This window comes from Melanotaenia boesemani, chromosome 21 (genome assembly GCF_017639745.1).
Source record: "Melanotaenia boesemani isolate fMelBoe1 chromosome 21, fMelBoe1.pri, whole genome shotgun sequence".
NCBI classification, from domain to species: domain Eukaryota; kingdom Metazoa; phylum Chordata; class Actinopteri; order Atheriniformes; family Melanotaeniidae; genus Melanotaenia; species Melanotaenia boesemani.
Genome location: NC_055702.1, coordinates 3,142,623 through 3,154,005, shown reverse-complemented (window position 1 = coordinate 3,154,005; position 11,383 = coordinate 3,142,623).

The following is an 11,383-nucleotide window of genomic DNA, read 5'->3' as shown; positions in this document are numbered from 1 at the left end:
GTTTCTTGTAGGACTTTTAAATTCACCATTTTAAATTGTGACATGACATCAGAATTATTTCCGGGTTTTAGACACAGACTAATTTTCTTGTTTGACTGTGTGGAATTAATATTTTGCCTAATTGTTTTAATTTTTTGGCTAAAAAAGTTTGCAAATTGGTTGCATTTCTCAGTGGAAAGGAGCTCTGGGCTTATCTGTTTAGGAGGATTTGTAAGTTTTTCAATCATAGCAAACAGAGTGCGAGAATTGTTGACATTCCTGTTAATCATTTCAGATAAATGCAGCTCTCTGGCCTTGCACAACTCATTGTTATAGTTACGCAGGCTTTGTTTGTACAGCTCATAGTAAATTTGAAGTTTATTTTTCCGCCATTTCCGCTCAGTTTTTCTGCATTCTCTTTTTAGGCTGGTAACCACAGTGGTGTTTCTCCATGGTGTTTTCTGTTTGCTCAAGTTGCTCTTGATTCTTATCGGTGCAACAGCATCCATTACATTCAAGATTTTCAGATTGAAATTATCCAGGAGTCCATCAACGGACTCTGCACTGGTTGTTGGTAACATAGCTATGGCCTCCACAAACTTAGCACTTGTTCTTTCATTAATGTACCTCTTCCTAACGGAGAAGCAGGTTGGTTGAACATTCTGAGTGATCAGTAAATCAAACAAAATACAAAAATGGTCAGACAAGGCCAAGTCAGTGACCGCAACAGAAGAAATATCAACACCCTTTGAAATAACCAGGTCCAGAATGTGACCTCGAATGTGGGTCGGTTGTTTTATATGTTGCCACAAACCAAACATGTCCAATATGGAACAAAATTCCTTGACATTACCATCCGTCATGTTATCTATGTGAATGTTAAAATCCCCAGTTAAGATGAAATGGTTAAAATCAGTAGAGATAACCGACAATAATTCAGAAAATTCATCAATAAAATTTACACAGTGTCCTGGACGTCTGTAGATGATTAGAAATAGGATTTTAGGAATGCCCCTTAAAATAAAACTAAGATATTCAAAAGAAGTAAAATCACCAAATGACATTTCTTTACACTGGAATGAATCTTTAAATAAGGCAGCTTCTCCTCCCCCTTTCCTCCCGTTTCGACATTTATTCATGAAACTAAAATGAGGGGGTGCTGTTTCATTAAGAACTGTAGCACTTGTGTCTTCTGTTAACCATGTTTCTGTCAGAAAAAGAAAATCTAAACTGTGAGAAATGATGAAGTCATTAACTAACAGTGACTTGTTGGACAGAGATCTAACATTTAGTACAGCTAGCTTTATGAAGTTTACACTGGTCTCTGTTGTATTCTGAGTTATACAAGGTACAGTTAACAGATTAGATCGATTCACCCCACAAGCTGACCGTGTTCGATTCCTTATTTTACTAACTAACACAGGAATCCTACTGGGTCCAGGCTTGATCTCAGAACAGCTGTCAGTAGTAGCAAAACTACAGCAAGGACCCTGAACGCATCATGGCATGTTATCTTTGTTGTGAATTCTGCTGCTCTGGGAACCTCCTCCCATGCCCTGCTCGGTCAGGACAGATGATCTAATAGGAGGATGAGGAGGGGGAGGGGGGGGAGCCCTGTATTTCTTGGTAGATGGTGGTCGCTGGGGTTCAGACCTGGATAGAGACATCCTTTTAAGACCTTGGGTGATGTGGAGAAGAGGGTCTGGTGAGGGGGGAGAGCTGGCAGTTGATCGCTTCTCTGCTGTGTCCTTCGCTCTTATCTGTACACTCATGTTTGGGTTTGCCGTCCCAACAGCATGACGCAAGTGTGCACCAAGTAATCTGCATCCAGTTAGATTTGGATGCACACCATCAGGTCTGAATCGCTCCTTACAGTTCCAAAAGATATTGAAGTTATCAATGAACTTTATCCCATGGGTGATACATGCGTTTGATAACCATGTGTTCAGGCCAAGAAGCCTACTGAAAAGTTCAATTCCTTTACCTGCTGTAGAATGGGTCCTGAAATGTAAACATGGTGTGCTCCCAACTGACACAGTCTCTCCAACAGCAGAGAAAAGTCTTTTTTCAGGATCTCAGAGCCAATTTTCCTCCTCAGAATATCAAAAGACCCTGTGTGGACAATAATCTTCATACCATCTGGATGTGAAGACAGAATGGTCGGCAACATCTCTGTCAGTTCCCTGACTGATGTATCAAAAAGTGTTAAATTTTCCGTCTTTGCCATCCTGACATGCTGTGTTATAGAGTCCCCAATCAGAATTGTGTCTATTTGTTTTTGTGTGGAGGTGCCGATAGCTTCTCTAGTCCTCCTGTTTGTGGGATTTTGGCCTCTCCTCCTGGTCTGGTTAGCCCTGGGCTGAGTTTTAGGGCTATTTCTTGAATTTTGATAAATCCTTGCATTACATTCATCATCATTCATTTTAATATGACTCAACACATCATATGCAGTGAGACTTCAGATGGTGGAGTGAGTGCTGGAGCTTTAAATTTCCTGCTGGATTTACCTCTGCGACGAACAACATCAGACCAGGTTCTGGCCGGGGTTGATGACTTTGGTCTGGCACCAACAGTGTTCCAGAAGGAGAGATCAGTCTGATGGTCCGGTTTGGGATTTTCCTCAGCTATTCCAATGTCATTTGAACACATCCAGGGAAGTGTATCAGCCAGGTCTGTAGCGGGAGGCTCCACATTCGACATGCCTTCGCGTATGAAGATGTGACTCAATCCATTTGACAACTCAGTAGCTTGTACAGAAGCTACTACAGAGTCAATAAATTCTTCATTCACACGAATGTCTTGCAGTGTTTCAATCCTCTTCTCCAGCTGTGTTATCCTCAAAGAAAGTTGCTCACACTCAGTGCAGCTCACTGATACTGCAGGGTTAGGAGACATCGTTCCACTAGTTCTCCGATGGAAATCAACTAAATTTATCAAAAAATATATTCGTTCCAGTGATTTATAAGTGACCAGGAGTCCTTGTTCCTAAATTTCTTGCCGGTAAAGATAAGAAAAAAAGAAGAAAAATGCAAGCAGAAAGGAGAGCAGAGCAGGAAGCGTCCGCACGGCAGCAAAGCAGGAAGCAGAAATATAATAATTGTGGGGTGCCAAGTGTAAAAATTCAGTATAAAAGTTGTAGCTGACACATTTTCATTATTTATCCCACTTTTCTCACATTTAGCGTGTTTTTCCTACATTTTTCTACATTTAACATAACTGTTAACAACATATATAATGGTCAAAGAGAACATTTAATCTAAATTTTAAATCTAAATCTAAATGCTATATGTTAAATCTAAATGCTAAATCTAAATCTAAATGTTATATGTTATATCTAAATGATAATCTAAATCTAAATGTTATATGTTATATCTAAATGATAATCTAAATCTAAATGTTATATGTTATATCTAAATGATAATCTAAATCTAAATGTTATATGTTAAATCTAAATGATAATCTAAATCTAAATGTTATATGTTATATTTAAATGTTAAATCTTATATTTAAATCTTAAATAATATATCTAAATCTTGAATCTTAAATCTAAAAGTTAAATCTTATATCTAAATGCTAAATCTTATATCTAAATCTAAATGTTTAACTTAAATATTTAGAATATATCCTAATTGACCCCGCCCCTTTTAACCTCAACCAATACGCTAGTAGGGAAACACTCGTGCGCGCGCACACACACACACACACACACACACACACAAATGCACACAGGCGCTCGCACACACGTCTTTACTGTGATTGTCTTTCTTGATGGGGTCGAACATGGCTGGTCCTCTCCCAGCAGCAGAGATCGAGCGCGCGGTGTACGAGCTGCACTTCAAAGTACATTTCCAACGCAACCACTTGCACCGTTAACAGTAAGATTCTATTCTATTCTATTCTACAGTCATTTAGCAGACGCTTTTATCTAAAGCGACTTAGATTTGAGAGTATGTACCCAGTCCATTAAGAAAAATCTTTTTCGCTTTTTCAATAGGCTCCTCTGCCATCTATCCCTCGACGAAATAGGGCTTCATCAGGCTATTTGAGCCGAAGACATGTAAAAACATATACAAAAGAAGTTGTATGCTTGCCTTTTTCTCCAGAAGCATCAGTCTTTGTCATACCCAGAGGAGAAACTCGGACCAGATTAGCTCAGGCTGGTCTTCCTGGAAAAATTTCCTTTTCCACAGAATGGTCTGAAGATCAACTAAGAGCTGAAATAACTGCCATCTTCAAAGGAGCATTTGGACTGTCAGAGCATCAGTCATTCCCATTTAAGTTTTTGAGCACCATCAAAGGATGTAAGAAATTGATGATTCCAAAGGTCACTTCCAATTTTCCTTGGGGTGGTAAAGAAGTTGCGTCTGTTCCAGCACTTGTCTGTACATCATGGCAGGGATGGAAGTTCCAGCACAGGTGAGCTTGATATTTCATAACTTAATTTGGAATATTTTTAAATTCTGTTATTTTCTAATTCTTTTTCTGTCATAATATTTTGTTCAGAATGATAGTGATTTTGAAAGCCCAGTTTTACAACATAGGAGAGGTGTGTAAAAGATACTGGTAACACATTTCATCTTTGTGTAAATAACCTGACAAAGTAAACTGTTGCTCTCCTTTCATTTCTTTGTTAAATTTGTAATGTATTTAATAATAAAGCTGTTTCAAGAATTACTAAGTATATTTTTCTCATATAGTGAGTCAGCATGAGGGTCCTTCAACAAGCCAGAGGGAACAACATGAGAAAGAGGATGATGATGAAATCAGTCTTCCAGCTCATGATGAAATTGGCTTTCACGAACAACAAAGGCCAAATGAAGCTCGTGTTCACTTTGCAGATTTTATGTATATTTTTTTACATGAGATCTATATTATTTCTGTTATTCTGTTTTTCTTGTTGAACATTTTTCAGAATTTTGCTTCTCATCTTGTAGCCCAATTAATGTTGAAGAAGATGAAGCCATTGAGGAAGCCATCAGACAAAGTATTTAGAATGAAACTGTACAGTCCTCACAAGATTTAAGGTCTGTTTCAGAACCTATATGTAGCTTGAAATGGTTGGGCTGCATGCTGTATGAAGAGCTCAATGGTAGCTCAGTGGATTCGAATTAATCAGCCAGGAGAGGGCACTAACTAATCAACTGCAGTTCCCCCATCAGCCAGGAGAGGGCAGTAACTAATCAACTGCAGTTCCAACAACAGCCAGTAGAGGGCATGTAACTAATCAAATGCAGTTCCTACATCAGCCAGGAGAGGGCAGATAAAAAAAAAATGGCTGTTCTACCATCAGCCAGTAGTGGGTAAGAAACTAATAGACTTCAGTTCCATCATCAGCCAGTAGAGAGGATAAAAAATAATATTCTGCTGTGCCACAATCAGCCAGAAGAAGAGTCGAATAAATCAATTCCTGTTTTACAATCAGGCAGTAGAGGTGTTGAACTAATCAACTGCAGTTCCACTAACAGCCAGTAGAGGGCAGTAACTAATAAATTGCAGTTCCACCATCAGATGGGAGAGGGCACTAATCAACTGCAGTTCCACCATGAGCCAGGAGCGGGCAATTAATAAAAAACTCCAGCTTCACCATCAGCCAGAACAGGGCACTAACTAATCAACTGCAGTTCCCCCATCAGCCAGTAGAGAGGATAAAAAATAATATTCTGCAGTTCCACTATCAGCCAGAAGAGGAGTCAAATTAATCAACTCTTCTTCTACCATTAGCCAGAAGAGGTGTTGAATTAGTAAACTGCAGTTCCACCATCAGCTAGGAGAGGTCACTAATCAACTGCAGTTCCACCATCAGCCAGGAGAGGGCACTAATCAACTGCAGTTCCACCATCAGCCAGGAGAGGGCAGTAAGTAATCAACTGCAGTTCCACCAACAGCCAGTAGAGGGCATGCAACTAATTAAATGCAGTTCCTACATCAGCCAGGAGAGGGCAGATAAAAGAAATGGCTGTTCTACCATCAGCCAGTAGTGGGTAAGTAACTAATAAACTGCAGTTCACCATCAGCCAATAGAGAGGATAAAAAATAATATTCTGCTGTGCCACAATCAGCCAGAAGAGGCGTCGAATTAATCAATTCCTGTTCTACCATCAGCCAGTAGAGGTGTTGAACTAATCAACTGCAGTTCCACTAACAGCCAGTAGAGGGCAGTAACTAATAAATTGCAGTTCCACCATCAGATGGGAGAGGGCACTAATCAACTGCAGTTCCACCATGAGCCAGGAGCAGGCAATTAATAAAAAACTCCAGCTTCACCATCAGCCAGAACAGGGCACTAACTAATCAACTGCAGTTCCCCCATCAGCCAGGAGAGGGCACTAATCAACTGCAGTTCCACCATTAGCCAGGAGAGGGCACTAATCAACAGCAGTTCCACCAACAGCCAGTAGAGGGCATGTAACTAATCAAATGCAGTTCCTACATCAGCCAGGAGAGGGCAGATAAAAAAAATGGCTGTTCTATCATCAGCCAGTAGTGGGTAAGTAACTAATAAAGTTCAGTTTCACCATCAGCCAGTAGAGAGGATAAAAAAAATCATATTCTGCTGTGCCACTTTCAGCCGGAAGAGGAGTCGAATTAATTGATTCCTGTTCTACCATCAGCCAGTAGAGGTGTTGAATTAATCAACTGCAGTTCCACCAACAGCCAGTAGAGAGGATAAAAAATAATATTCTGTAGTTCGACCATCAGCCAGGAGAGGGCACTGATCAACTGCAGTTCCACCATCAGCCAGTAGAGGGCAGTAACTACTAATCAACAGCAGTTCAAACACTAGCCAGCAGAGAACAATAACAAAAACCTGCAGTTCCCTAATCAGCCAGTAGAGGACACTAACTAATCAACTGCAGTTCCCCCATCAGCCAGGAGAGGGCAATAAGTAATCAACTGCAGTTCCCCTATCAGCTAGTAGAGGGCAATTAATAAAAAACTCCAGCTCCACCACCATCAGCCAGGAGAGGGCACTAATCAACTGCAGTTCCACCATCAGCCAGGAGACGGCATGTAACTAATCAAATGCAGTTCCTACATCAGCCAGGAGAGGGCAGTAACTACTAATCAACAGCAGTTCAAACACTAGCCAGCAGAGAACAAGAACTAAAAACCTGCAGTTCCCTAATCAGCCAGTAGAGGACACTAACTAATCAACTGCATTTCCCCCATCAGCCAGGAGAGGGCACTAATCAACTGCAGTTCCACCATTAGCCAGGAGAGGGCAGTAAGTAATCAACTGCAGTTCCACCAACAGCCAGTAGAGGGCATGTAACTAATCAACTGCAGTTCCACCAACAGCCAGTAGAGGGCAGTAACTAATAAATTGCAGTTCCACCATCAGCTAGGAGAGGGCAGATAAAAAAAATGGCTGTTCTACCATCAGCCAGTAGTGGGTAAGTAACTAATAAACTGCAGTTTCACCATCAGCCAGTAGAGAGGATAAAAAATCATATTCTGCTGTGCCACTATCAGCCGGAAGAGGAGTCGAATTAATTAATTCCTGTTCTACCATCAGCCAGTAGAGGTGTTGAATTAATCAACTGCAGTTCCACCAACAGCCAGTAGAGAGGATAAAAAATAATATTCTGTAGTTTGACCATCAGCCAGTAGAGGACACTAGCTAATCAACTGCAGTTCCCCTATCAGCCAGGAGAGGGCAGTAACTAATAAACTGCAGTTCCCCCATCAGCCAGGAGAGGGCACTAATCAACTGCAGTTCCACCATCAGCCAGTAGAGGTGTTGAAATAATCAACTGCAGTTCCACCAACAGCCAGTAGAGGGCAGTAACTAATAAATTGCAGTTCCACCATCAGCTAGGAGAGGGCAGTAACTAATCAACTGCAGTTCCCCCATCAGCCAGGAGAGGGCACTAATCAACTGCAGTTCTCCCATCAGCCAGGAGAGGGCAGTAAGTTATCAACTGCAGTTCCACCAACAGCCAGTAGAGGGCATGTAACTAATCAAATGCAGTTCCTACATCAGCCAGGAGAGGGCAGATAAAAAAAAATGGCTGTTCTACCATCAGCCAGTAGTGGGTAAGTAACTAATAAACTGCAGTTTCACCATCAGCCAGTAGAGAGGATAAAAAAAATCATATTCTGCTGTGCCACTATCAGCCAGAAGAGGAGTCGAATTAATTAATTCCTGTTCTACCATCAGCCAGTAGAGGTGTTGAATTAATCAACTGCAGTTCCACCAACAGCTAGTAGAGAGGATAAAAAATAATATTCTGTAGTTTGACCATCAGCCAGTAGAGGACACTAACTAATCAACTGCAGTTCTCCCATCAGCCAGGAGAGGGCAGTAAGTAATCAACTGCAGTTCCACCAACAGCCAGTAGAGAGGATAAAAAATAATATTCTGTAGTTCCACCATCAGCCAGTAGAGGACACTAACTAATCAACTGCAGTTCCCCCATCAGCCAGGAGAGGGCAGTAACTAATCAACTGCAGTTCCCCCATCAGCCAGGAGAGGGCACTAATCAACTGCAGTTCCACCATTAGCCAGGAGAGGGCATGTAACTAATCAAATGCAGTTTCTACATCAGCCAGGAGAGGGCAGATAAAAAAAAATGGCTGTTCTACCATCAGCCAGTAGTGGGTAAGAAACTAATAGACTTCAGTTTCACCATCAGCCAGTAGAGAGGATAAAAAATAATATTCTGCTGTGCCACAATCAGCCAGAAGAAGAGTCGAATAAATCAATTCTTGTTTTAACATCAGGCAGTAGAGGTGTTGAAGTAATCAACTGCAGTTCCACCATCAGCCAGTAGCGAGTATAAAAAATAATATTCTGCAGTTCCACTATCAGCCAGAAGAGGAGTCGATTTAATCAACTCTTGTTCTACCATTAGCCAGGAGAGGGCAATAAGTAATAAACTGCAGTTCCACCAACAGCCAGTAGAGGGCATGTAAACAAATCAAATGCAGTTCCTACATCAGCCAGGAGAGGGCAGATAAAAAAAATGGCTGTTCTATCATCAGCCAGTAGTGGGTAAGTAACTAATAAAGTTCAGTTTCACCATCAGCCAGTAGAGAGGATAAAAAAAATCATATTCTGCTGCGCCACTATCAGCCGGAAGAGGAGTCGAATTAATTCATTCCTGTTCTACCATCAGCCAGTAGAGGTGTTGAATTAATCAACTGCAGTTCCACCAACAGCCAGTAGAGAGGATAAAAAATAATATTCTGTAGTTCGACCATCAGCCAGGAGAGGGCACTGATCAACTGCAGTTCCACCATCAGCCAGTAGAGGGCAGTAACTACTAATCAACAGCAGTTCAAACACTAGCCAGCAGAGAACAATAACAAAAACCTGCAGTTCCCTCATCAGCCAGGAGAGGGCACTAATCAACTGCAGTTCCACCATTAGCCAGGAGAGGGCAGTAAGTAATCAACTGCAGTTCCACCAACAGCCAGTAGAGGGCATGTAACTAATCAAATGCAGTTCCTACATCAGCCAGGAGAGGGCAGATAAAAAAAAATGGCTGTTCTACCATCAGCCAGTAGTGGGTAATTAACTAATAAACTGCAGTTTCACCATCAGCCAGTAGAGAGGATAAAAAATAATATTCTGCTGTGCCACAATCAGCCAGAAGAGGAGTCCAATAAATCAATTCCTAATATTGTCTCCCAACATTAATTTAGGGAAACTGACAGTTTTTCTTTTTAAAAAAAAGCATTTAAAGTTGATCTTTCTTTAACCTCAGTAGGATCCTCCATGGGGCCATGATCGCTGTATCTTCTCCAGAGTTGCGGTGGTGACTGATCCCTTTCAGTTCTAAGACCATGAAAGAAAAACTTATCCTAATTGGATGTTGTTATGGACCACATGCAAACAGCTATTACTATGGGATAAGCTTTGTGCCACTGGGGAGCGAATCTGAATTCTTTATATTTGAATTTGAATCATTCAATTTGAATCTGAATATGCCTGTTTGAATAATTGCTTCAAAAAACTGAATCCAAATGACCATATTTGATATTGAATCTTTGTTTTTTTTTTATGTGTATTGTGGTAAAGTTGAAACTTTTGTATTTGAAAAATTCAGATCTGAAATTCAAATTCAGATCTGACATTCAAATTCAGATCTGAAATTCAAACTTTTGTGCCACACATTCGGGACCTGACGTGAGGCAAAACAAGTCGATTGCAGATGGAGTAACGTCAGTTTTGTGCAGTTATTTTCAATGGCTACAAGCAGGGGGATGGCGGGGGTGGGGGGGGTGGTGGTGGCGGGGAGCGAGAGAGAGAGACGCTAAAATCCAGGCCAGCCACTCTCGCTACAACGACAGTTACCGTTTCTGCAATGGCACTTGCCGTTTCTGTAGCAGTAGATACCGTTTTCTCAACGGTCTCAGCAGTTTGCCACTGTGGGCTGGTTGCAGACTTTTCACATTAGTGGTAACTCCTAATACAAGAAAAATATGTGTAAGTTTGCACAGATTGATGTGCACCTCAAGTGACGTACATACACCATGTAGGCTATAACGGGCCAGCTTGATCTTTTGTGTTGGTTTGGAAACATTTTAGTAAGTAACTCGCCGGGCTGCAGACACGCCAGATCACATCTGTGACGGCGCATCATTGTGAAAGCAGCTTGCAGGCTTATTGGGCTCCGTTAGTCCAGGAGAGACGAGAATGGAGCAACATTCTGTCATCCCGCAACGTCCCAACCAGCAGTGGTCAGGGTCCACAAACGTTAAATCTCCGTCCTTCAAACACCACGGTGGACATGCCAGTATCTTTATGAAATGTTGCATTTAATTTTAAATAGGTCGTCAACTGTCTTTCTGTCTCAACAAGCAAGTAAGGTCACGTATCCGTTGATCGTGACATTTCATAAAGATACTGGCATGTCTGAATTTGAATTTCAGATCTGAATTTGAATTTCAGATCTGAATTTTTCAAATACAAAAGTTTCAACTTTACCACAATACACACACAAAAAAAACAAAGATTCAATATCAAATATGGTCATTTGGATTCAGTTTTTTGAAGCAATTATTCAAACAGGCATATTCAGATTCAAATTGAATGATTCAAATTCAAATATAAAGAATTCAGATTCGCTCCCCAGTGGCACAAAGCTTATCCCATACATTACCTGGACACTATCTGTGAAATGCTAGATGAGGTTAATGTGCTGGGTCATAAAACATACTTCTCGTGGACTTAAATATTGACTAGATATCAGATAAGTGCTTCATGAAAACCAAACTGTCAGATGTCACAAAGGCTTGTGGTTTTGCTCAGATGATTTCCTATTCAGCAAGGACATGCTTAAAAAATGATTTACCTAAATTTACAAATACACCAGAACTGTGTGTAAAAATATCCTCTGTTCCTCTCGGCTGTAGCAACCACAACCTAATTTAAATAAGTAGGAATGCCAAAGTGAAA